At 45.0% G+C, this 23,457-nt stretch overlaps 1 protein-coding gene across 2 annotated transcripts in view; it reads left to right on the top strand.

The window, feature by feature from the left end:
* Positions 1-23,457, top strand: part of LOC121537242 (vacuolar protein sorting-associated protein 13D-like) — a 48,793-nt gene that overhangs the window by 23,109 nt on the left and 2,227 nt on the right. The gene's annotated exons all lie outside the window — the stretch shown is intronic.

Below are 23,457 nucleotides of genomic sequence, written 5' to 3' on the forward strand. Positions count from 1 at the left end.
TATGTTCCGATTCAATTTCTACTACAATTTGTATTTGACCTTCATTAAATAGTATCCACTATTCCTTGACCCTCAGCCACAACCACAAGGACGTGACAGCGTTTATAGAGGAAAGAAATAAATGTGGCTTGCGTCTCCAAATTGAATCCCTGCAAGTTATAAGGCTATGCAATTAAAATTCTGCATAACGGCACAGCATTTCATACTTCACTGTGGGAAAGGGGCATAAATAGGCCTACCTGTCATGTTGTATGCTTTTCAGTTTCCTGCCATATGACTGGTTTTACATTCATCTCCAGCGATCATAAGGTAAAATAGATTTTAATCAAATGTAATTTAGCCTATATTTATAATCCCCTTATCTCACTCAATCATCTTTGCTCGCTCCTTGGAGCATAGCGCCTCTACAAATGGGTCTCCACATCGTCCTGTTCTGGGCCAGGTCCCAGGCTGATGTGGTGTTGAGTTCCAGGTTGTGTAGGTCGTCCTCCAACTGGTCGGACCACCTGGATCTCGGTCTTCCTCTTGGGCGTGGACAGTTGGGGGATGGCTCCTTGAGGACAAGGGCAGGCTCCAGAGGTGGGTTTGATCTGACCAGGTGACAGAACAGTCGGAGTTGTGAGGCTCTCACCAGGGAGGAGACAGGGATTGGTCCGTCTTTTGCTGTATTGTGGAGTTCGGGATGTGGTCGTGCCATGTGATGCCCAGTATGTGGCGGAGGCATTTGGAGTCAAAAGCGTCCAGACGACGTGTGAGGTCCAGGGTGAGGGTCCATGACTCTGATCCGTACACCAGGATGGAGATGACCAAGCTATTGTATATGCAAAGTATTTTTTTTGAGAGAGAGTTTGTTGTTTCCAGATGATGTTTCCAAGGTAGCAGAACTTAGGAACAACGCCGACATGGTGGGTGTCCACAACAGGGCTGGTTGGAGGTTGTTCGAAGTTACTGAAGGACTGGATCTTAGTTTTGTCCCAAGTGGGTGGGTCTCCTAATTCATGATCTGAAGGGCAAGGTGTATGATTTCCAAGTAGTGTTGCACGGTATACCGAAACTTTGGTACTTTTTCGATACAAAAAAAAATTGTTCGGTACTAGCATTTTTGTTACATTTCGTACTTCTGTCAAGTGTGTTTCACGTGATTGAGAGGATCAAGTCTATCAGCACAGCGCCTTTATAGTGCGAAGAGCAAAGTGCCTTCTTCACTTACTCATTCACTGATACAGCTGTCTGGGTTGCATTGTTAGCTCCCCACTCATGCTGCACAGAAGTTAACACACTTGAATAATGCAACACGGCATGTAGAAATGTTGAAACTGTTCATTATTGTTCGCAAAACAATGTTCATACAGGCTAGAACACTTTTACAATGCAAGACGATACCGGTAGCTTCCAACTTTAATTGTAGGCTAACTTTCCTTGCTAGCTTACAGCTGAATTCACTACCCTAGTACTTCGTTTGTGAATCATAATGCAAAATATGCTAATTTCAAAGCTGATTGTCACCGAAAACGTTATTAATTCACTTTGTCTCCCTCGCCACCAAAAACTAATTCACTTCTTCTTCTCCCTCACCTGCCATCTGCTTCTTCTATGCAAATGTTGTTAATCAGTAAAATAATAAGTCCTACGTGGAAGGGATTGTTTTTCATCTGTAGCCCCATGAAATCAGTCAAAACAAGCTCAATAACTCAATGCATGCACACACTCCTATTGAGTAATATTAATTCACCTGTATTGTGAATAGATCTAGGCTACATCTTGATTTACCCAGTTTATCAATAGAGATTTACCATTCAAATAAAGGATTACCATTATGTTGTTTTGTAGTTAGATTGGTAAAAACTAAGTCAAATTGAATGTATGATTGTATAATTGATTCATTAATGCATACATGGCTGTCTCTAAAAAATGGTCATAGAAATGTTCAAATGTAATGATATTGAACTCAAAAGATGCCCAACGCTTGAACAGAGCAGTGGTTGAGTTTATCTGTCTGGATCAAGTGCCATTTTGTGACTCTTTTTTTTGTGGTATCGTTTTGGTATCGTGATGGTATCGAGTATCGTGATACTAAACCTGGTATCGTATCGAAGTCAAAATTCTGATATCGTGACAACACTATGTCCACGAGCTCGGCCAGGATTGTCACGTCCTCCACATAGTCCAGGTCAGTGAAGCTGAGGCTGCCATAACTGGTACCACACATGCTTCGGGCGACAGTCCTTCCCATTACCAAGTCGATGGCTGTGTTAAAGACGGTAGGTGCCAGAACACTGCCCTGTCTAATGCCACTGTTGATATTAAAGGTACGGGAGGTTCAGCCATTGACCTGAACACAAGAGATGGTGTTCCTGTCTAGTAGGGACAGCAGACCAGTCAGCTTCCCTGAAACTCCTAGGATCCTAAGGATGTTCCAGAGGGCTTCCCTGTCCATGCTGTCAAAGGCCTGCTTTAGGACAACTTAGGAAACTTAGTGGTTTCCTGAACCCTCTTCTCTTTTCTGAAAGAAGTCTGAGGGAGAAGAACCGGTCGCTAATGGAACGGCCAGGGTTAAATCCGCTTTGTTCACGGCGCTGTTTTTGCGGACGTAGAGAGCGTTTGTGTTTGAGGAGTATGTGTGCGAGTGCTTTTCCTGGGACGCTGAGGAGTGTGATGCCTCTAGTAGTGTTGTCACGATACATCATTTTGACTTCAATACCAGGTTTAGTATCACAATACTCGATACCATCACGATACTCAATACCAAAACGATACCACAGCAAAAATGCTCCTGTAAGTCGCTCTGGATAAGAGCGTCTGCTAAATGACTAAAATGTAAATGTAAATGTAAAAAAAAAGAAAGCATATTAGCCAAACTCACAGAATGGCACTTGATCCAGAGAAATAAACTCAGCTACTGCTCTGTTCAATTGTTGGGCATCTTTTGAGTTCAATATACATTTTTAAGTCAACATTTTTCAGAGACAGCCATGTATGCATTAAAGAATCAATTATACAATTAATTTGACTTTGTTTTTACCAATCTAACTACATAAAAACATAATGGTAATAATTTATTTGAATGGTAAATCTCTATTGATAAACTGGGTAAATTAAGATGTAGCCTAGGCCTATCCACAATACAGGTGAATTCATATTTAATAGGAGTGTGTGCATGCATTGAGTTACTAAGCTTGTTTTGGCTTATTTCATGAGGCTACAGATGACAAACAATCTGTTTCACTTCCATTTGGGACTTATTTGTTTGTACTAATCAACAACATTTGCATAAAAGTAGTTTATTTTATTTAAATGTGAACTGTCTCTTTAACCAGTAATGACTTCATTCACAAGGTAAGAGGGGAGCGGCCCATCAGAGCATAGTCAGTTCACTGAAGCAATAGATCATCTTTGGGAGAGATGTGAGAGAGAGACCAAATAAGTGAATTAATAAAGTTTTTGGTGACAATCAGCTTTGAAATCAGCATATTTTGCGTTATTGTTAGCATATTATCACAAATAAAGTAATAGGGTAGTGAATTGATGTTAGCTTTAGCGGTCAGCTAGCAAGGAAAGTTAGCCTACAAAGCTGGAAGCTACCAGTATCTTCTTGCATTGTAAAGTGTTCTAGCCTGTATGGACATTGTTTTGCGAACAGTAATTACAGTTTCTATTTGCCGTGTCGCGTTATTCAAGTGCGTTAACTTCTGTGCAGCATGACAGGGACTGGGGAGCTAACATGATGCAGCTCAGACTCCCAGCGCAGGATAGCAATGAGTAAGTGGGGCAGGCATGGTGCATGCTATAATAACAGGTCGGCTGCGCTGATAGACAGGCTTGGTCCGTGATACACATTTGACAGAAGTACCGGAAGTAACATAAATGATAGCACCACACCGTTTTTCATGTTCTAATATAGAAAAATACTGAAGTTCCGGTATACCGTGCAACACTACTCTGTAGTAGTTGCACTGGTCCTTGGGACCCTTCTTCCAAAAAGGTAGAATGACTCCCATGAGCCAGTCTTTGGGGATTGTCATGGTCTGCTAGATGGAGTTGATAAGGCGGTGCAGCCAGGTGACTACGGCAGGCCCCACTTTCACCAGAAGCTCTGGGGGGATATTGTCAACATCTGGTGCTTGGCCTAGCTTCAGTTTCCCTAGGGCCTCCTCAACCTCTGCCTCAGAGAGGGTCCTCTGACATGATGATGGTCTTCCACTGAGGAAGAGGTGAGCTCATCTAGGATTGGAGAGGGAGGTGGAGGAGGGAGTGTGGAGTGTGGAGAAGTGTTCACTCCAGCGCTAGAGTTGCTGTTCTGGGGTCTCTAACTCAGACCCATCGAGCGCCTTTACTGATGCTGTGGGGGGTGTAGTCTTCCCAGTGAGAGTCTGGAAGGTTTTGTAAATGGCTCCATGGTTGCCTATCTTAGAAGCAGCCTCGACTTCATTAGCAAGGTGTCATGCCACTTCTGTTTGTCCTTGTGTAGTGACTTGTTGCACATGGAGTTCAAACTTCTGTACTCGCTCCTGAGTCCTTTGAGTCTGGCCGCTCTTCTGGCCTCGATTATACTCAGTTTCCTTTCAGATGAAGTACTTTTTCTTTGTTCTTTTGTGCCCAAGTGTCTTTCCAGCTGCTTCATTGATGTGATTCTTAAAGGCGGTCCAGATCTCTTCTAGATCATCTGGGATATTGTGGGCAAGAACAGAGAAGCAGTTCTGCAGCTCAAGTTGGAATGTGGATGTTACCTCGAGGATCCGTAGCTTATCAACATCAATCCTGTGTTGATTGGAGGAGGACACAATTCATTTTAGGTGAAGACGGAGGGACATGGATAGAAACCTGTGATCTGTGTTCCTAAGTTCCACACTGCGGTAGACCTGGCAGTTTGAGGAAGCATGACAGCGGGGGCTTGTGAAAATTTGATCTATTTCCTTGGTTGTGCGGCCATCATTACTGATCCATGTCATGCAGTGTATGTGTTTATGAGCGTAGAAGGATCGATCAGTCCTTACTATGTGGCTGGTGCAAAACTCCAGGAGTCTGTTTCCATTGTCGTTGCAGATGCCAGTGCGCTTTCAAAGCCAATACTGTCGGAGCCAGCGGCTGCATTGAAGTCACCCACAATGCAGATGATGTTGTGTCTGGAGATGCCCTCAGTTAGGCTTTCCAGCTGTGTGTAGAAGGTGTCCTTTTCATCTTCTGAGGCCACATCTGTTGGAGTGTAATACACTATAACTGTCGGCCTGCCATGTTGATGTCGTAGTCGGACAATCAGGAGCCGGTTGTTTATGGCTTTTCAGGATAGGATGGCCCGATTTGCAGCGGCTGAAAGAGCTAGGGCCACACCTTGTGGATGTAATCTCTGCCTGACCAGAGGAAGGTCATGCGGTTGGAAGAGCAGGTGCCAGAACCTGGCCAGCGCACTTCCGTTATCCCAGCAATGGCAATGTTCATGTGCAACAGTTCTTTGGCTACTAGGAATGCTGAGCCATCCTTTTTCATGGATAGGACATTCCAAGTTGCAATTATTTTATTTTTTATTTTTTTATTTTTTTTATTTCACCTTTATTTAACCAGGTAAGCCAGTTGAGAACAGGTTCTCATTTACAACTGCGACCTGGCCAAGATAAAGCATAGTAGTGCAATAAAACAACAACACAGAGTTACATATGGGGTAAAAAACATAAAGTCAGAAATACAACAGAAAATATATATACAGTGTGTGCAAATGTAGCAAGTTATGGAGGTAAGGCAATAAATAGGCTATAGTGCAGAATAATTACAATAGTATTAACACTGGAATGCTAGATGTGCAAGAGATTATGTGCAAATAGAGATACTGGGGTGCAAATGAGCAAAATAAATAACAATATAGGGATGAGGTAGTTGGGTGGGCTAATTTCAGATGGGCTGTGTACAGGTGCAGTGATCGGTAAGGTGCTCTGACAACTGATGCTTAAAGTTATTGAGGGAGATAAGAGTCTCCAGCTTCAGAGATTTTTGCAATTCGTTCCAGTCATTGGCAGCAGAGAACTGGAAGGAATGGCGGCCAAAGGAGGTGTTGGCTTTGGGAATGACCAGTGAGATATACCTGCTGGAGCGCAGACTACGGGTGGGTGCTGCTATGGTGACCAATGAGCTAAGATAAGGCGGGGATTTGCCTAGCAGTGATTTATAGATGGCCTGGAGCCAGTGGGTTTGACGACGAACATGTAGTGAGGACCAGCCAACAAGAGCGTACAGGTCACAGTGGTGGGTAGTGTATGGGGCTTTGGAGACAAAACGGATGGCACTGTGATAGACTACATCCAATTTGCTGAGTAGAGTGTTGGAGGCTATTTTGTAAATGACATCGCCGAAGTCAAGGATCGGTAGGATAGTCAGTTTTACGAGGGCATGTTTGGCAGCATGAGTGAAGGAGGCTTTGTTGCGAAATAGGAAGCCGATTCTAGATTTAACTTTGGATTGGAGATTCTTTATGTGAGTCTGGAAGTTGAGTTTACAGTCTAACCAGACACCTAGGTATTTGTAGTTGTCCACATACTCTAGGTCAGACCCGTCGAGAGTGGTGATTCTAGTCGGGTGGGCGGGTGCCAGCAGCGTTCGATTGAAAAGCATGCATTTAGTTTTACTAGTGTTTAAGAGCAGTTGGAGGCTACTGAAGGATTGTTGTATGGCATTGAAGCTCGTTTGGAGGTTTGTTAACACAGTGTCCAATGAAGGGCCAGATGTATACAAAATGGTGTCGTCTGCATAGAGGTGGATCTGAGAGTCACCAGCAGCAAGAGCGACATCATTGATATACACGGAGAAAAGTGTCGGCCCAAGAATTGAACCCTGTGGCACCCCCATAGAGACTGCCATAGGTCCAGACAACAGGCCCTCCGATTTGACACACTGAACTCTATCTGAGAAGTAGTTGGTGAACCAGGCGAGGCAGTCATTTGAGAAACCAAGGCTATTTAGTCTGCCAATAAGAATGCGGTGGTTGACAGAGTCGAAAGCCTTGGCCAGGTCGATGAAGACGGCTGCACAGTACTGTCTATTATCAATCGCGGTTATAATATCGTTTAGGACCTTGAGCGTGGCTGAAGTGCACCCGTGACCAGCTCGGAAACCGGATTGCATAGTTTTGAGTTCGTTATTCTTATCTCGTAGGTCAAGACGGTCCAGGGTCAAGTCATCATAGTCAGTCCGAGTAGAATTGAATTTTTGACAAGGTTTCGTGACTATGCTTTTTTCCGTGGCGGGCCGCTAGCCCAACGCACAACCTCTCCATGAACTTATATACGCCCTGCGGGGGCCGATGCAGGTGCTATTAGCCGGCAGTAGCTCTCTGGTAGCTTGACCTGGATGTGGTATCAAATACTGGGGTCATTGCTGGGGTCATCGCTGGAGCCGTTGCCCGGGGAATATCGCGAGGAGGTTAGCACTTGGACTTAAATCCCAATCCCCGTATCCAAACGGATGACTCATTTACCTAGCTCTTATCAATAGCGCTTATCATATCAATTTATCAATTACAGTATATGGAGAATGCTGTTATTTCTTTCGGAAAAATTAAAGTAGATGCTTTTTCCACTTGGAACCGGCAGGTTCGCTCAACCTTATTAATGGTTTCCTCGCACGTAAAGGTGATGGAATTATTAGGGTATTAAGTCAAGATCAGAATACGGCAAGATGGCGTATTGAACACACAGCGGTGCAAATCACCTCAAGATAAAAACGTAATATTCAATATCAGTAAGTTAGACTAAATATTAGCACTTCATATACTCGTGGGTAATAACATTCAATCTCGATAATGTGGGGATCTATTTTCTTATAACTGGAAGTGATGCCTAGCTTAGAAAGAATGCATTAATGATTAAACATAAGAGGTTTGTACTGTACTGATATAAATTGTTTAACATAACAAGCTGTGATTCATGTGAGGAATGTTAGGGAGTAGGGTGAGACAGACTTGTATTTCTCACAGACACATACACACTGCCTCTTTGTTAAACCGCGCTCAAGGACGTGTACTGCAAAAAGGTGCTGACTCTACAAGTTGTGATGATAACAACTTATGCCTGGCAACAGTGTGCAACAGTGAAGCGCCAAGGGGCTGGGACCAGCCTGTGCGCCAACGATAGGCTGAGTAAGTCTAAACCACGCTCAGTCTCTACTCTGATTGGCCAGCAGGGAGCGGGAACTATCTCTGTCAGAGTATTTGAAGAAGAACTTAGAACAATGGATCAGTTCTCTGAGTGCCCTGCGTGGTATTTCAGTGGACCCGTATATACGAACATCATATTTAACATTGAAGTGTTTTGCATTAATTAAAATACTAGTCTATTTTAGAAGACGTGTATTGACCTCTTTTGTTCCTAATACCAGATTTGAATTGACGCAACTTAACAATAATAACACAAAACAAATCATAAGTCTAGAGAAATGTATCAACAAATATTACAACAACAAGCAACACTCAAACATGATGGAGGATAAACGAGGTGAATCAATCTCCAAGAGAAAACGTGACTCCTCGACAGATACAGAGGATTTATGCTTTTCACCACTGGGACTGGTAAGTGTGGAAAGCGATCTGTTGAAGTCGATAAAGGACAAACTGGGCATACTAGAGTTGGTCAGTAAGGATGTAAAGGAGTTGAAGGCGAGTCTATCTTAGAGACGAAAAAACTGTGATAATGGAGAAAGATGCAAAAAAGCTAAACGGACGTTAAGAACTTAAAAAGGAGAACAACTTTCTGAAAGAAGCCTTACTAGACATACAGACTAGATCGATGAGAGAAAATCTAGTACTTACGGGTATCCAAGAAAAAGAAGGAAAGGTTACCGAAAAGATTGTGAAGGACTTCTTTCATACAGCACTTCAAATCCCACTTGATGCTGTCGATAACATCCAACTCGAACGGGTACACCGTTTCGGACAAAGAGGACAGAGATATGAGCGTCCAATCGTTGCCAAATTTGCTTTCTTTAAGGATAAAGTAATGATTAAATGCCTACAGTGAGGGAAAAAAGTTTGATCCCCTGCTGATTGTGTACGTTTGCCCACTGACAAAGACATGATCAGTCTATAATTTTAATGGTAGGTTTATTTGAACAGTGAGAGACAGAATAACAATAACAAAATCCAGAAAAACGCATTTCAAAAATGTTATAAATTGATTGCATTTTAATGAGGGAAATAAGTATTTGACCCCTCTGCAAAACATGACTTAGTACTTGGTGGCAAAACCCTTGTTGGCAATCACAGAGGTCAGATGTTTCTTGTAGTTGGCCACCAGGTTTGCACACATCTCAGGAGGGATTTTGTTCCACTCCTCTTTGCAGATCTTCACCAAGTCATTAAAGTTTCGAGGCTGACATTTGGCAACTCGAAGCTTCAGCTCCCTCCACAGATTTTCTATGGGACTAAGGTCCAGGACCTTAATGTGCTCCTTCTTGAGCCACTCCTTTGTTGCCTTGGCCGTGTGTTTTGGGTCATTGTCATGCTGGAATACCCATCCACAACCCATTTTCAATGTCCTGGCTGAGGGAAGGTCCTCACCCAAGATTTGACGGTACATGACCCCGTCCATCGTCCCTTTGATGCGGTGAAGTTGTCCTGTCCCCTTAGCAGAAAAACACCCCAAAGCATAATGTTTCCACCTCCATGTTTGACGGTGGGGATGGTGTTCTTGGGGTCATAGGCAGCATTCCTTCTCCTCTACATTTACATTTACATTTACGTCATTTAGCAGACGCTCTTATCCAGAGTGACTTACAAATTGGTGCATTCACCCTATAGCCAGTGGGATAACCACTTTACAATATATATATATATTTTTTTTTTCTTTGGGGTGGGGTAAGGGGGGGTAGAAGGATTACTTTATCCTATCCCAGGTATTCCTTAAAGATGTGGGGTTTCAAGTGTCTCCGGAAGGTGGTGAGTGACTCCGCTGTCCTGGCGTCGTGAGGGAGCTTGTTCCACCATTGGGGTGCCAGAGCAGCGAACAGTTTTGACTGGGCTGAGCGGGAACTGTGCTTCCGCAGAGGTAGGGGGGCCAGCAGGCCAGAGGTGGGTGTAGGGACTGATCAGAGCCTGAAGGTATGGAGGTGCCGTTCCCCTCACAGCTCTGTAGGCAAGCACCATGGTCTTGTAGCAGATGTGAGCTTCAACTGGAAGCCAGTGGAGTGTGCGGAGGAGCGGGGTGACGTGAGAGAACTTGGGAAGGTTGAACACCAGACGGGCTGCGGCATTCTGGGTGAGTTGTAGGGGTTTAATGGCACAGGCAGGGAGCCCAGCCAACAGCAAGTTGCAGTAATCCAGACGGGAGATGACAAGTGCCTGGATTAGGACCTGTGCCGCTTCCTGTGTAAGGCAGGGTCGTACTCTCCGAATGTTGTAGAGCATGAACCAACAGGATCGGGTCACCGCCTTGATGTTAGCAGAGAACGACAGGGTGTTGTCCAGGGTCACGCCAAGGCTCTTTGCACTCTGGGAGGAGGACACAACAGAGTTGTCAACCGTGATGGCGAGATTATGGAACGGGCAGTCCTTCCCCGGGAGGAAGAGCAGCTCCGTCTTGCCGAAGTTCAGCTTGAGGTGGTGATCCGTCATCCACACTGATATGTCTGCCAGACATGCAGAGATGCGATTCGCCACCTGGTTATCAGAAGGGGGAAAGGAGAAGATTAGTTGTGTGTCGTCTGCGTAGCAATGATAGGAGAGGGCATGTGAGGATATGACAGAGCCAAGTGACTTGGTGTATAGCGAGAATAGGAGAGGGCCTAGAACTGAGCCCTGGGGGACACCAGTGGTGAGAGCATGTGATGCGGAGACAGATTCTCGCCACGCCACTTGGTAGGAGCGACCTGTCAGGTAGGATGCAATCCAAGAGTGAGCCGCGCCGGAGATGCCCAACTCGGAGAGGGTGGAGAGGAGGATCTGATGGTTCACAGTATCAAAGGCAGCAGATAGGTCTAGAAGGACAAGAGCAGAGGAGAGAGCGTTAGCTTTAGCAGTGCGGAGAGCCTGACACAGAGAAGAGCAGTCTCAATTGAATGACCAGTCTTGAAACCTGACTGGTTTGGATCAAGAAGGTCATTCTGAGAGAGATAGCAAGAGAGTTGGCTAAAGACGGCACGCTCAAGAGTTTTGGAGAGAAAAGAAAGAAGGGATACTGGTCTGTAGTTGTTGACATTGGAGGGATCGAGTGTAGGTGAAGACGGAAGGGACATAGCCAGCGGTCAAGGATGAGTTGGGGAGGAGGATTCAGCATGGAGGAGAAGGTGGCAAAGAGCTTCCTAGGGTTAGAGGCAGATGCTTGGAATTTAGAGTGGTAGAAAGTGGCTTTAGCAGCAGAAACAGAGGAAGACAATGTAGAGAGGAGGGAGTGAAAAGATGCCAGGTCCGCAGGGAGTCTAGTTTTCCTCCATTTCCGCTCGGCTGCCCGGTGCCCTGTTCTGTGAGCTCGCAATGAGTCGTCAAGCCACGGAGCAGGAGGGGAGGACCGAGCCGGCCGGGAGGATAGGGGACATAGAGAGTCAAAGGATGCAGAAAGGGAGGAGAGGAGGGTTGAGGAGGCAGAATCAGGAGATTGGAGGGAGAAGGGTTGAGCAGAGGGAAGAGATGATAGGATAGAAGAGGAGAGAGTAGCGGGAGAGAGAGAGCGAAGGTTGCGACGGCGCATTACCATCTGAGTAGGGGCAGAGTGAGTATTGTTGGAGGAGAGCGAGAGAGAAAAGGATACAAAGTAGTGGTCGGAGACATGGAGGGGAGTTGCAGTGAGATTAGTAGAAGAACAGCATCTAGTAAAGATGAGGTCAAGCGTATTGCCTGCCTTGTGAGTAGGGGGGGACAGTGAGAGGCTGAGGTCAAAAGAGGAGAGGAGTGGAAAGAAGGAGGCCGAGAGAAATGAGTCAAAGGTAGACGTAGGGAGGTTAAAGTCACCCAGAACTGTAAGGGTTGAGCCATCCTCAGGAAAGGAACTTATCAAGTCGTCAAGCTCATTGATGAACTCTCCAAGGGAACCTGGAGGGCGATAAATGACAAGGCTGTTAAGCTTGAATGGGCTAGTGACTGTGACAGCATGGAATTCAAATGAGGAGATAGACAGATGGGTCAGGGGAAAAAGAGAGAATGTCCACTTGGGAGAGATGAGGATTCCTGTGCCACCACCCCGCTGACCAGATGCTCTCGGGGTATGCGAGAACACATGGTCAGACGAGGAGAGAGCAGTAGGAGTAGCAGTGTTTTCAGTGGTAATCCATGTTTCCGTCAGCGCCAAGAAGTTGAGGGACTGGAGGGTAGCATAGGCTGAGATGAACTCTGCCTTGTTGGCCGCAGAACATCAGTTCCAGAGGCTGCCGGAGACCTGGAACTCCACGTGGGTCGTGCGTGCAGGGACCACCAGGTTAGAGAGGCAGCAGCCACGCGGTGTGAGGCGTTTGTATAGCCTGTGCGGAGAGGAGAGAATAGGGATAGACAGAGGCATAGTTGACAGGCTACAGAAAATGACTACAATAATGCAAAGGAGATCGGAATGAAATGAACTAAACATCTGGGAAAGCGAGAGAGCAGGGCCTCCCTCACTTACGTTTCACTGAAACACCCAACTTCCACCTCAGAAACTATAATTGTTGTAAACTACAGCGGTTCAATGTTTTTTAGGAATAGACTAACTTAATTTATTCAGCTAGCTAACTTGGTACAGTATTCTTCCGTGAAAACCGTCCAGGGCACCTAGTCCTATGACGCCACAGCCAACTAGCATGCCAGCCTCCAACAACACGGTTTAGCACCAATACTCGGCCACAACAAACCACCAGTGTGTTAACACGCCAAGCAGATCATTCGTGTCCGTGTCTAACGTTGTGTAAAGTTTTGGGTTAGTTTTGACAGTTTGAGTGAGTCCGTCGTCAACTTATTCAGCCAGTTAGTTAGCTAGAATAGTTTGCATACTAGCTAGCCAGTGCTTTATGCCAACAAAAAAATAAATATATAATAATCATTTTTAGAAATCCTCCCACGGCACGAACACACAGAGAGCGCCAAGCTAACGTTAACTAGTCACCCATGTCCCGAATTCCCTTGAACGACTCTGGCTACCAGTATGTAAAAACAAAACACAAATGTAGGTTATAACTTACCCCTAGCAGCTACTGTTAGCTAGCCAAGTGCAAAGCTAGCCACTGAATCGACTCAGCCAGTTTGCGTCTGTTCGCTAGGTCGTTCCAGCTATTGTTTAGTTAGCTATCCAGGTAGCAACAAGCTAGCTACATTTCGAGCACAGTAGCTACTTACTACCTAACGTTAACGCTTCAGACAATGAGGTTAGAAAAACTGCTGAATGGTAGGCATTATTGTATGTAATTATTGTAGGCAGCTAGCTGGCGTAATTACAGGCACTCTCAAGCTTGAAACAACTATCCACAGTTGCTAATAGTTACCAGTAGCTACCCGCTAGCTAGTCCAGGTAGTGGGTTAGCTAGCCTCGTGCTTCACCGTGCTCAGCCGAATACAATACTTACCTACAATAACTAACTACAATCTAACTACATAGTTTAAGCTTTACTCAACACCATATAAGCCATATAAGCCAAGCTTACCTCCCGCCAGAGAGAGACACAACCTCACCCGACGACGACGACGACCCTCATACATACAGTATTTAATTAAAACAACACATGGGCATCGGTATGGATGCTTTGGTGATTAAAAACACTGGCTTTTGTGGCCTTACAGCGAGAGGCAGTGTTTCAAATCCGCTGTCAATGTCCTCCATCTCTCTCCCTCTCTCTCTCTGTCGTTCGCTGCCCATGCAAGATCCTCCCGTGTAGTTCTGGGCTGATTCCTCACCGTTCTCATGATCATTGCAACTCCACGAGGTGAGATCTTGCATGGAGCCCCAGGCCGAGGGAGATTGACAGTTATTTTGTGTTTCTTCCATTTGCGAATAATCGCACCAACTGTTGTCACGTTCTCACCAAGCTGCTTGGCGATGGTCTTGTAGCCCATTCCAGCCTTGTGTAGGTCTACAATCTTGTCCCTGACATCCTTGGAGCGCTCTTTGGTCTTGGCCTTGGTGGAGAGTTTGGAATCTGATTGATTGATTGCTTCTGTGGACAGGTGTCTTTTATACAGGTAACAAACTGAGATTAGGAGCACTCCCTTTTTAAGAGTGTGCTCCTAATCTCAGCTTGTTACCTGTATAAAAGACACCTGGGAGCCAGAATTCTTTCTGATTGAGAGGGGGTCAAATACTTATTTCCCTAATTAAAATGCAAATCAATTTCTAACATTTTTGACATGGGTTTTTCTGGATTTTTTGTTGTTATTCTGTCTCTCACTGTTCAAATAAACCTAACATTAAAATTATAGACTGATCATTTCTTTGTCAGTGGGCAAACGTACAAAATCAGCAGGGGATCAAATACTTTTTCCCTCACTGTATATGTATGTACAGTGGGGAGAACAAGTATTTGATACACTGCCGATTTTGCAGGTTTTCCTACTTACAAAGCATGTAGATGTCTGTAATTTTTATCATAGCTACACTTCAACTGTGAGAGACGGAATCTAAAACAAAAATCCAGAAAATCACATTGTATGATTTTTAAGTAATTAATTTGCATTTTATTGCATGACATAAGTATTTGATCACCTACCAACCAGTAAGAATTCCGGCTCTCACAGACCTGTTAGTTTTTCTTTAAGAAGCCCTCCTGTTCTCCACTCATTACCTGTATTAACTGCACCTGTTTGAACTCGTTACCTGTATAAAAGACACCTGTCCACACACTCAATCAAACATACTCCAACCTCTCCGCAATGGCCAAGACCAGAGAGCTGTGTAAGGACATCAGGGAAAAAATTGTAGACCTGCACAAGGCTGGGATGGGCTACAGGACAATAGGCAAGCAGCTTGGTGAGAAGGCAACAACTGTTGGCGCAATTATTAGAAAATGGAAGAAGTTCAAGATTACGGTCAATCACCCTCGGTCTGGGGCTCCATGCAAGATCTCACCTCGTGGGGCATCAATGATCATGAGGAAGGTGAGGGATCAGCCCAGAACTACACGGCAGGACCTGGTCAATGACCTGAAGAGAGCTGGGACCACAGTCTCAAAGAAAACCATTAGTAACACACTACGCCGTCATGGATTAAAATCCTGCAGCGCACGCAAGGTCCCCCTGCTCAAGCCAGCGCATGTCCAGGCCCGTCTGAAGTTTGCCAATGACCATCTGGATGATCCAGAGGAGGAATGGGAGAAGGTCATGTGGTCTGATGATACAAAAATTGAGCTTTTTGGTCTAAACTCCACTCGCCGTGTTTGGAGGAAAAAGAAGGATGAGTACAACCCCAAGAACACCATCCCAACCGTGAAGCATGGAGGTGGAAACATCATTCTTTGGGGATGCTTTTCTGCAAAGGGGACAGGACGACTGCACCGTATTGAGGGGAGGATGGATGGGGCCATGTATCGCAAGATCTTGGCCAACATCCTCCGTCCCTCAGTAAGAGCATTGAAGATGGGTCGTGGCTGGGTCTTCCAGCATGACAATGACCAGAAACACACAGCCAGGGCAACTAAGGAGTGGCTCCGTAAGAAGCATCTCAAGGTCCTGGAGTGGCCTAGCCAGTCTCCAGACCTGAACCCAATAGAACATCTTTGGAGGGAGCTGAAAGTCTGTATTGCCCTGCGACAGCCCCGAAACCTGAAGGATCTGGAGAAGGTCTGTATGGAGGAGTGGGCCAAAATCTCTGCTGCAGTGTGTGCAAACCTGGTCAAGACCTACAGGAAACGTATGATCTCTGTAATTGCAAACAAAGGTTTCTGTACCAAATATTAAGTTATGCTATTCTGATGTATCAAATACTTATGTCATGCAATAAAATGCAAATGAATTACTTAAAAATCATACAATGTGATTTTCTGGATTTTTGTTTTAGATTCCGTCACTCACAGTTGAAGTGTACCTATGATAAAAATGACAGACCTCTACATGCTTTGTAAGTAGGAAAACCTGCAAAATCGGCAGTGTATCAAATACTTGTTCTCCCCACTGTATGTGCATGTATGTATATGTATATATACAGTGAGGGAAAAAAGTATTTGATCCCCTGTTGATTTTGTACGTTTGCCCACTGACAAAGACATGATCAGTCTATAATTTTAATGGTAGGTTTATTTGAACAGTGAGAGACAGAATAACAACAACAAAAATCCAGAAAAACGCATGTCAAAAATGTTATAAATTGATTTGCATTTTAATGAGGGAAATAAGTATTTGATCCCTCTGCAAAACATTACTTAGTACTTGGTGGCAAAACCCTTGTTGGCAATCACAGAGGTCAGACGTTTCTTGTAGTTGGCCACCAGGTTTGCACACATCTCAGGAGGGATTTTGTCCAACTCCTCTTTGCAGACCTTCTCCAAGTCATTAAGGTTTCGAGGCTGACGTTTGGCAATTCGAACCTTCAGCTCCCTCCACAGATTTTCTATGGGATTAAGGTCTGGAGACTGGCTAGGCCACTCCAGGACCTTAATGTGCTTTTTCTTGAGCCACTCCTTTGTTGCCTTGGCCGTGTGTTTTGGATCATTGTCATGCTGGAATACACATCCACAACCCATTTTCAACACCCTGGCTGAGGGAAGGAGGTTCTCACCCAAGATTTGACGGTACATGGCCCCGTCCATCGTCCCTTTGATGCGGTGAAGTTGTCCTGTCCCCTTAGCAGAAAAACACCCCCAAAGCATAATGTTTCCACCTCAAAGTTTGACGGTGGGGATGGTGTTCTCGGGGTCATAGGCAGCATTCCTCCTCCTCCAAACACGGCGAGTTGAGTTGATGGCAAAGAGCTCAATTTTGGTCTCATCTGACCACAACACTTTCACCCAGTTCTCCTCTGAATCATTCAGATGTTCATTGGCTAACTTCAGACGGGCCTGTATATGTGCTTTCTTGAGCAGGGGGACCTTGCGGGCGCTGCAGGATTTCAGTCCTTCACGGCGTAGTGTGTTACCAATTGTTTTCTTGGTGACTATGGTCCCAGATGCCTTGAGATCATTGACAAGATCCTCCCATGTAGTTCAGGGCTGATTCCTCACCGTTCTCATGATCAATGCAACTCCACGAGGTGAGATCTTGCATGGAGCCCCAGGCCAAGGGAGATTGACAGTGCTTTTGTGTTTCTTCCATTTGCGAATAATCACATCAACTGTTGTCACCTTCTCACCAAGCTGCTTGGCGATGGTCTTGTAGCCCATTCCAGACTTGTGTAGGTCTACAATCCTGTCCCTGACATCCTTGGAGAGCTCTTTGGTCTTGGCCATGGTGGAGAGTTTGGAATCTGATTGATTGATTGCTTCTGTGGACAGGTGTCTTTTATACAGGTAACACACTGAGATTAGGAGCACTCCCTTTAAGAGTGTGCTCCTAATCTCAGTTCGTTACCTGTATAAAAGACACCTGGGAGCCAGAAATCTTTCTGATTGAGAGGGGGTCAAATACTTATTTCCCTCATTAAAATGCAAATTAATTGATAACATTTTTGACATGCGTTTTTCTGGATTTTTCTCTCACTGTTCAAATAATACCTACCATTAAAATTATAGACTGATCATGTCTTTGTCAGTGGGCAAATGTACAAAATCAGCAGGGGATCAAATACTTTTTTCCCTCACTGTATATTTGCGAGGAAAAAAAACATGAGGGATTGGAAGTGATGCAGACAATTACATTGATGGAAGTTACAATCTATCTGCAATATTAAAGCTGATCTACCCCCCGAAAAATAAATAAATAAAGGTCAGAATACGGTGTATCTGTAGTCCAGTGTTTTCCACTAGCTCCTGCTGTCGTCTTAACAGACTCATTTTCAGCCGGCTACTTTTTCCACTTAAATTATTTATTTGATAGTCAGAAAAAAGTCAGCCGAGCCCTCTCCCTCTAGAATTAATGATATGCATCTTCTATCAATCTATTGATAGGACAGGCACCTGTCAGTCACAAAGCGAGCGATGACAGGGAAACACTGCTGTTTTGACAGTCTGCTGTCTGTCCTGCCTCCCGGTACCTGTGAGCAGTGTGATTTGTGTGCTCTATGGTTGGTTGCAGTCAAATTTATTTACACGGAGGAGGGGGAGAGCATGATGCTCCTTCATCGTCTCTGTGAGTGAAATTCAGGGCTATACACTGCAACCATTTTACTCACATATGCGCTTAAAAATAGATGTGTGCGAACTGATAAAGTAATGTATTAGCACGTGCAAGTTGTGATTCATAGCAAAAGAAAATCCTGCCGTAGCTATTTTTAAAGCATTTCTGCCATCTTGTTTCATAGCTGGTAGCTAATCACACAAAGAACCATAGAAATTATAATTATTTCTTATTTCTATGCAAAAAAACAATGTAGAGTTCCATATATCCCACCTCACGCTCCAGCAACAGTCTGGGGTGCTGCGCGCACTGTGAGTGAAGTGCCGAAAGATTCATTTTTAGAAGGGCACAGGCATAGAAGTTGGTCAAATTTACCCAAAACTCTACTAAAGTGTGACTTTGTCCTTGTGTTTCTTGGCTATTTACATAGTTTTGTTCGCACACTAGGTTGTTGTTCAATGTTAGTTTGAGCTTTGAGTTTGCTCAACTGCTACTAGCAAAGGGATGTCGAAGAATCTCATCTCTCAGACAGACAGATATGCAAATCCCACAATTACCACTGTAAAGGCCCGCCCCGTAAAGGACCAGCTGAACATTTTTGTCTCACCCAAGTGACTCAAATGTTTGAGGGTACTGTCGTGGATATATAAAATGAGGATCTGCTGGAGTCCAAGTCAAACCAGGATTCTTTATTTCTGAGCTCAGAGAGAATAACAGAGTTACACAGCACAGTGTAGACAGTCTTAGTCACATACTCAGTCATGTGGACACATACAATTAAAATGTTCCATTACAGTACGTTATACTTCATTGAGCATGGAACACCCCAAATTGTATCCATGAACTTTTTGTCATTTCTTATCTTAAAAACGCTCTTCCTCAAATACTTTCATTGTGCTCCTAAATCTCTTTGTGTGCTGCTAAATGAAATGTCAGCATGTCAGCATAGCCCTGAATATGCACGTCCATTGTAATGTAGCCTAAGTAGTAAAGACGAGTCAAAATCCACGTATTATTGTTTTCTGGCACATTCATACATTTTCTTTCACATGTTTCATATATCAGTCACCTTTCATTTATTTTTCAAGATGATGTAGGCTGTGGGCTATTTAAATACTTTTTCTGTTCTAATAAAATACATAATTTGAAGAAAAACATCATTGTGGCAATTCATATATTGCAGTAAAACTGTAAATAAGATTTTAATCTCAAGAGAAGACAGGATAAATGTTAAAAAAGGTTTAATGTTCTTTTACTTCGAAAATAGTCCGGATCATATAGTCCTAGGCCTAGACGATATCCAAAACAACTAACAATACACTGAATTCATATTTTTTAATTGTAAAGTCATATCCTACTACACACAATACCAGTTTGGGAAACCCTGACCTAACATAGCAGGAGTAAAATAAATGCCTATGTGGGTTTCTTTCTTTCTGGTCCTGACAATAAAAAAATACTGCCGTGGAGGTTCTCTTCTGCACTGTTCAACCAATCAAGTAAATGTGGAGGAGGAGTTAAGATGAAGTGTCGCCTTGTAACGTCCAAAAGCGGAAGTCGCGTCACAGGCTCTCTTTTCATTTCCTCTGAAAACCGGATGCATCCGGTTGTAAGCAACCCCGCTGAGAGTGGATCAATTGTTACAATCGACATAGAAAGGGTTTGAATCTTGCGATTGGTGCAGGGTTTCATGTATTTTCAGGATTTTGTGTGACCGCTCCGAGGCCCTCTTGTGCTTTGAAGCTGCATTATAATGCTCTGCCTGGAGACTAAAATGGACACATACTCCTGTGTGTGCACACCAACTAAACCCACCAGATGTGCTTGTAAATACCACCTGCCATTTTTAATGGGGTCGGCTGGCTCGACGCTGGGTCAAGCCTCTCCCCCAATTAGAATCTATAACGCCGTGGCAGGGCAGGTAACGGTCCTCACAGCCACTCTCTTTAACTCACACGTACGCACAGTGTGACATCTACTGCCTTTCTCTGCCCTCACTCTCCAGCTCTCACTGGTTTTAAAGCCACAGGCAGGTCATATTACACAGGCTGTCTGGGAGTTCAAGCCATTTGTTCAGCATTTGCGTACAGTGTGTGTATACATTAGGCAGGCCAGGCGGACGGTGGTATTTGTGTACTTGGAATGGTAAAGATAACAGATGGCACTCATGCGTGTCACTGTGGGAAGTGTGTGTGTGGGGGGGACACGTGCATGTATAGGCTTGTTGACTACGAAAGGGTGTGTGTGTTTCTGTGTCTGTTTCTGTGTGTGTGGGAGGTGTGTGTGTGTGTTCGCATGTGAGCAGTTGATTAGTTAAGGGTGTGTGTGTGTCCATGGAAAACGAAGAGACCTGCAGATGAACTGTTTCTGTACTAGCGAGGCGCTATTCAGGAGAGGAGGGGAGGTATGGGAGAAGAGAGGGAAAGGAGAGGAGAGGAGAGGAGAGGAGAGAAAGGGGGATGAAGGAGGGGGAATCCGAAGCGTGCCTGCCACAGTGTGTCCACGAGTTCAGCCAGAGTTCACCCGAGAGAATGTGCTGGAATCATGGGTCACAGCGGACACTCTGACCACACTATCACACCCACTCAATAACACACCCACACAGGTAGAGACTAAACACACACACTTACGTTTTCACTCACATGCACACACACATTCATACTTACACTCTCTCCCGCACATACCAACACACTCGCATATTCATACACACATATGCTCCCCCTGACACTGTCATGCCTATTAATCAAGCAGTGATATTGATGTGATACCATCTCGTACAGAAGAAAAGCTGTGAAATGATCTAAGGGAATGACGGGGGTTTTACAGACAGTTCTCCCTGCTGTGGTTGAGTTGCTCATCACATAACCTTCTACACTGTGCATGTTTTTTTCTGGATAAAAATGGGGCTTAGTTGGTGGGCATGGCGGAGGGGTGGCCATGGGCGTGGCCAATGGTGCAGTCGCTGACTGAACATTTTAGAGGCCCTCCTGTTGGCCGCAGTGACAACATTTTGCTGTTTTAAAGCTAATTTCCTGCAATTCTACACATTTTTCCATGTGGCGGAGAGAAAAGTATGCAGTTTTAAAGCTAATTTCCACGGCTTATGCTATGAGTGACTCAAACATTTTATAACAAAATCAATGGGGGCCGCCGCATGCCATGACAAAAATACTCCTGAATGCATCATTTTTGGAATGATAGATTCTCCCTGACTGTCTAGCTTTTATTTCGGGGATTGTTTGATTATCTTATTTAAAAATATATAGCTCCATTCTCTTTTCTACATACTTTATGTCTGGTTTTAGTTGTTTAAGTTTACACTGAATTTTTTTTTCTCCATCCCCCCAAAAAATATATTGATTTTTATTTTATTTTCACTGTTTGGACATAGGATGTCGGAAAAAACACTTAGGTTGCCCGCAGTACATGAAGCTCTCTTCCTTTACCCTCTGTATGACTGTTCAGATCACGTCTCTAGGAACACACGCACACCAGGAAACAAACAAGTCAATGAGAAGCAGAAGTTGTGGGATGGTTCGCACTCCCCCTGCTCTCCTGCCCTGCTCGTGAACCCCCCCCCGTCACACACACACAATCTCTCCCTCCCGTCTCTCTCTCTCTCACACACACACACTCCCCTTCCCTCGGTCCTGGCAGCCCTCTAGAGCCAGCTCAATTACAATTCCCAAACAAAGGGGGAGAGAAGCACTCCTCACACCCCCTCAGCACACTGTCAACCCAGTCCCAGGCATTCCTTCACTACAAGTACACTACACTGCAATGAGGAGAAACTGAACATTAGACCCACGTTTTCAAAACCCATTAATGGGAACGATACACAGCACATTACAGTACATAATTGACCTAGGTAGCATTTTTGGTGATGTGTTAGATATGTTATTAATTTATTATCCATTGTCCAGAGTCATGGCATCGGATTTAGACACTTATTAAATCTGTTGGTTCAACTGAACCAAGGCCAAGTCTACAGTATGCACAAAGCAAACACAAGTCCACCCACTCTCTTTCTATCCCAACTTAGAAAATGAGCATGACAACAGCAGAGATTTGACAGTGAAACCACAGGGATGGAAAGTGAGAGGAGAGGAATTGTTTCATTTTGTCAACCCTGCGTAAAAAATGCCAGACAGACATGCTAATGAGGTGTCTCGCCACAAGCCATCTACACAATGGTACAGAATGTGTTTTAGCATGACCGCCATTCCACAACTCTAAGAGAATGGGGGTTATTCCTCCAGCATTCCAAGATATAAACTTTTGTATCTTCTAGACACATCCATATAATCTATATCTTCTTTCAACCAGCTATACCTCTCTGCCGTGCATGCCATAACAAAACACATTTGAGCCAAATGCTGTTCGGTGTTCATCTTGCCCAGCCCACAGTTCTTTCTGCCCAATCCCACTAATACCCCTAGCCTCCTAAACACTTGAGAGTATGGGAGATGTGTGTAACTAATACAGCACAAATTCCACCCAGCCTTCCAGATGGCATAGTGGAGTTATTAGCATATTTCTTATGCAGTAACTATCCATCCGATCCTCTCTGATCTACATGAAGTGTCTAGGGCCAGGGGAGATTGGACAGTGCTGTCTCCTGGAGGAGAACGGCGGTAGCATGGCAGTGTGTGTTTTTGTGCTGGGCCGGGGCCTGAGCTGCTGACAGCAGGCTGACCCTCCTCCAGGCAGGCCTCCAGGCCCCTGAGCCTGACCCACAGATAAACCCCGCTGGCCAGGCTAGCAGGCCAGACCTGCCCTCTCCTCTCATTTCCAGAGCTGCCCACAAGACTGGAGACTTCTCCCTGTCCTTCTCGCATGTCACAGCTACACTGCCATTCTAGTCGACCTGGCTTGTCCTACGCTATTCACACTGATATGAAGCTGTTGAGCTGTGGCTTTCCCCCCCCAATTTTTCACCTGTGGCTGACATCGGCCGGCGCCTCTCTCCGTCTCTTTGTCCACCCACACACCCACCTACCCAGCCAGCCAGAGGAGCCCTACAGCCCCCTAGCTCCCGGCGCCCAGTCTTCCCACAAGGTCCCATTCCACCTTAGCAGCGGCTCCAGCTGCAGACATCCTGGAACCTGTCTCGCCCCAAGAAAAGCAAACCCCCGCAGCCCAGCCCAGCAGAGCAGAGCAGCACAGTGCTGTCTTTGTGAATCCACTGAGCCCCATTGGTCCCTAATCAAAAGACCACAGCCCGGGAAGATTCAAGCCAGATGTGGGAATTCCAGCCGGGCCTGGGCTGACTCTGGCAGCCAGGAAAAAGGGGGGAGATGGAGAGGAGGGGATGGTGGGGT

This window comes from Coregonus clupeaformis, chromosome 24 (assembly GCF_020615455.1).
Source record: "Coregonus clupeaformis isolate EN_2021a chromosome 24, ASM2061545v1, whole genome shotgun sequence".
In the NCBI taxonomy this organism is placed as follows: Eukaryota; Metazoa; Chordata; class Actinopteri; order Salmoniformes; family Salmonidae; genus Coregonus; species Coregonus clupeaformis.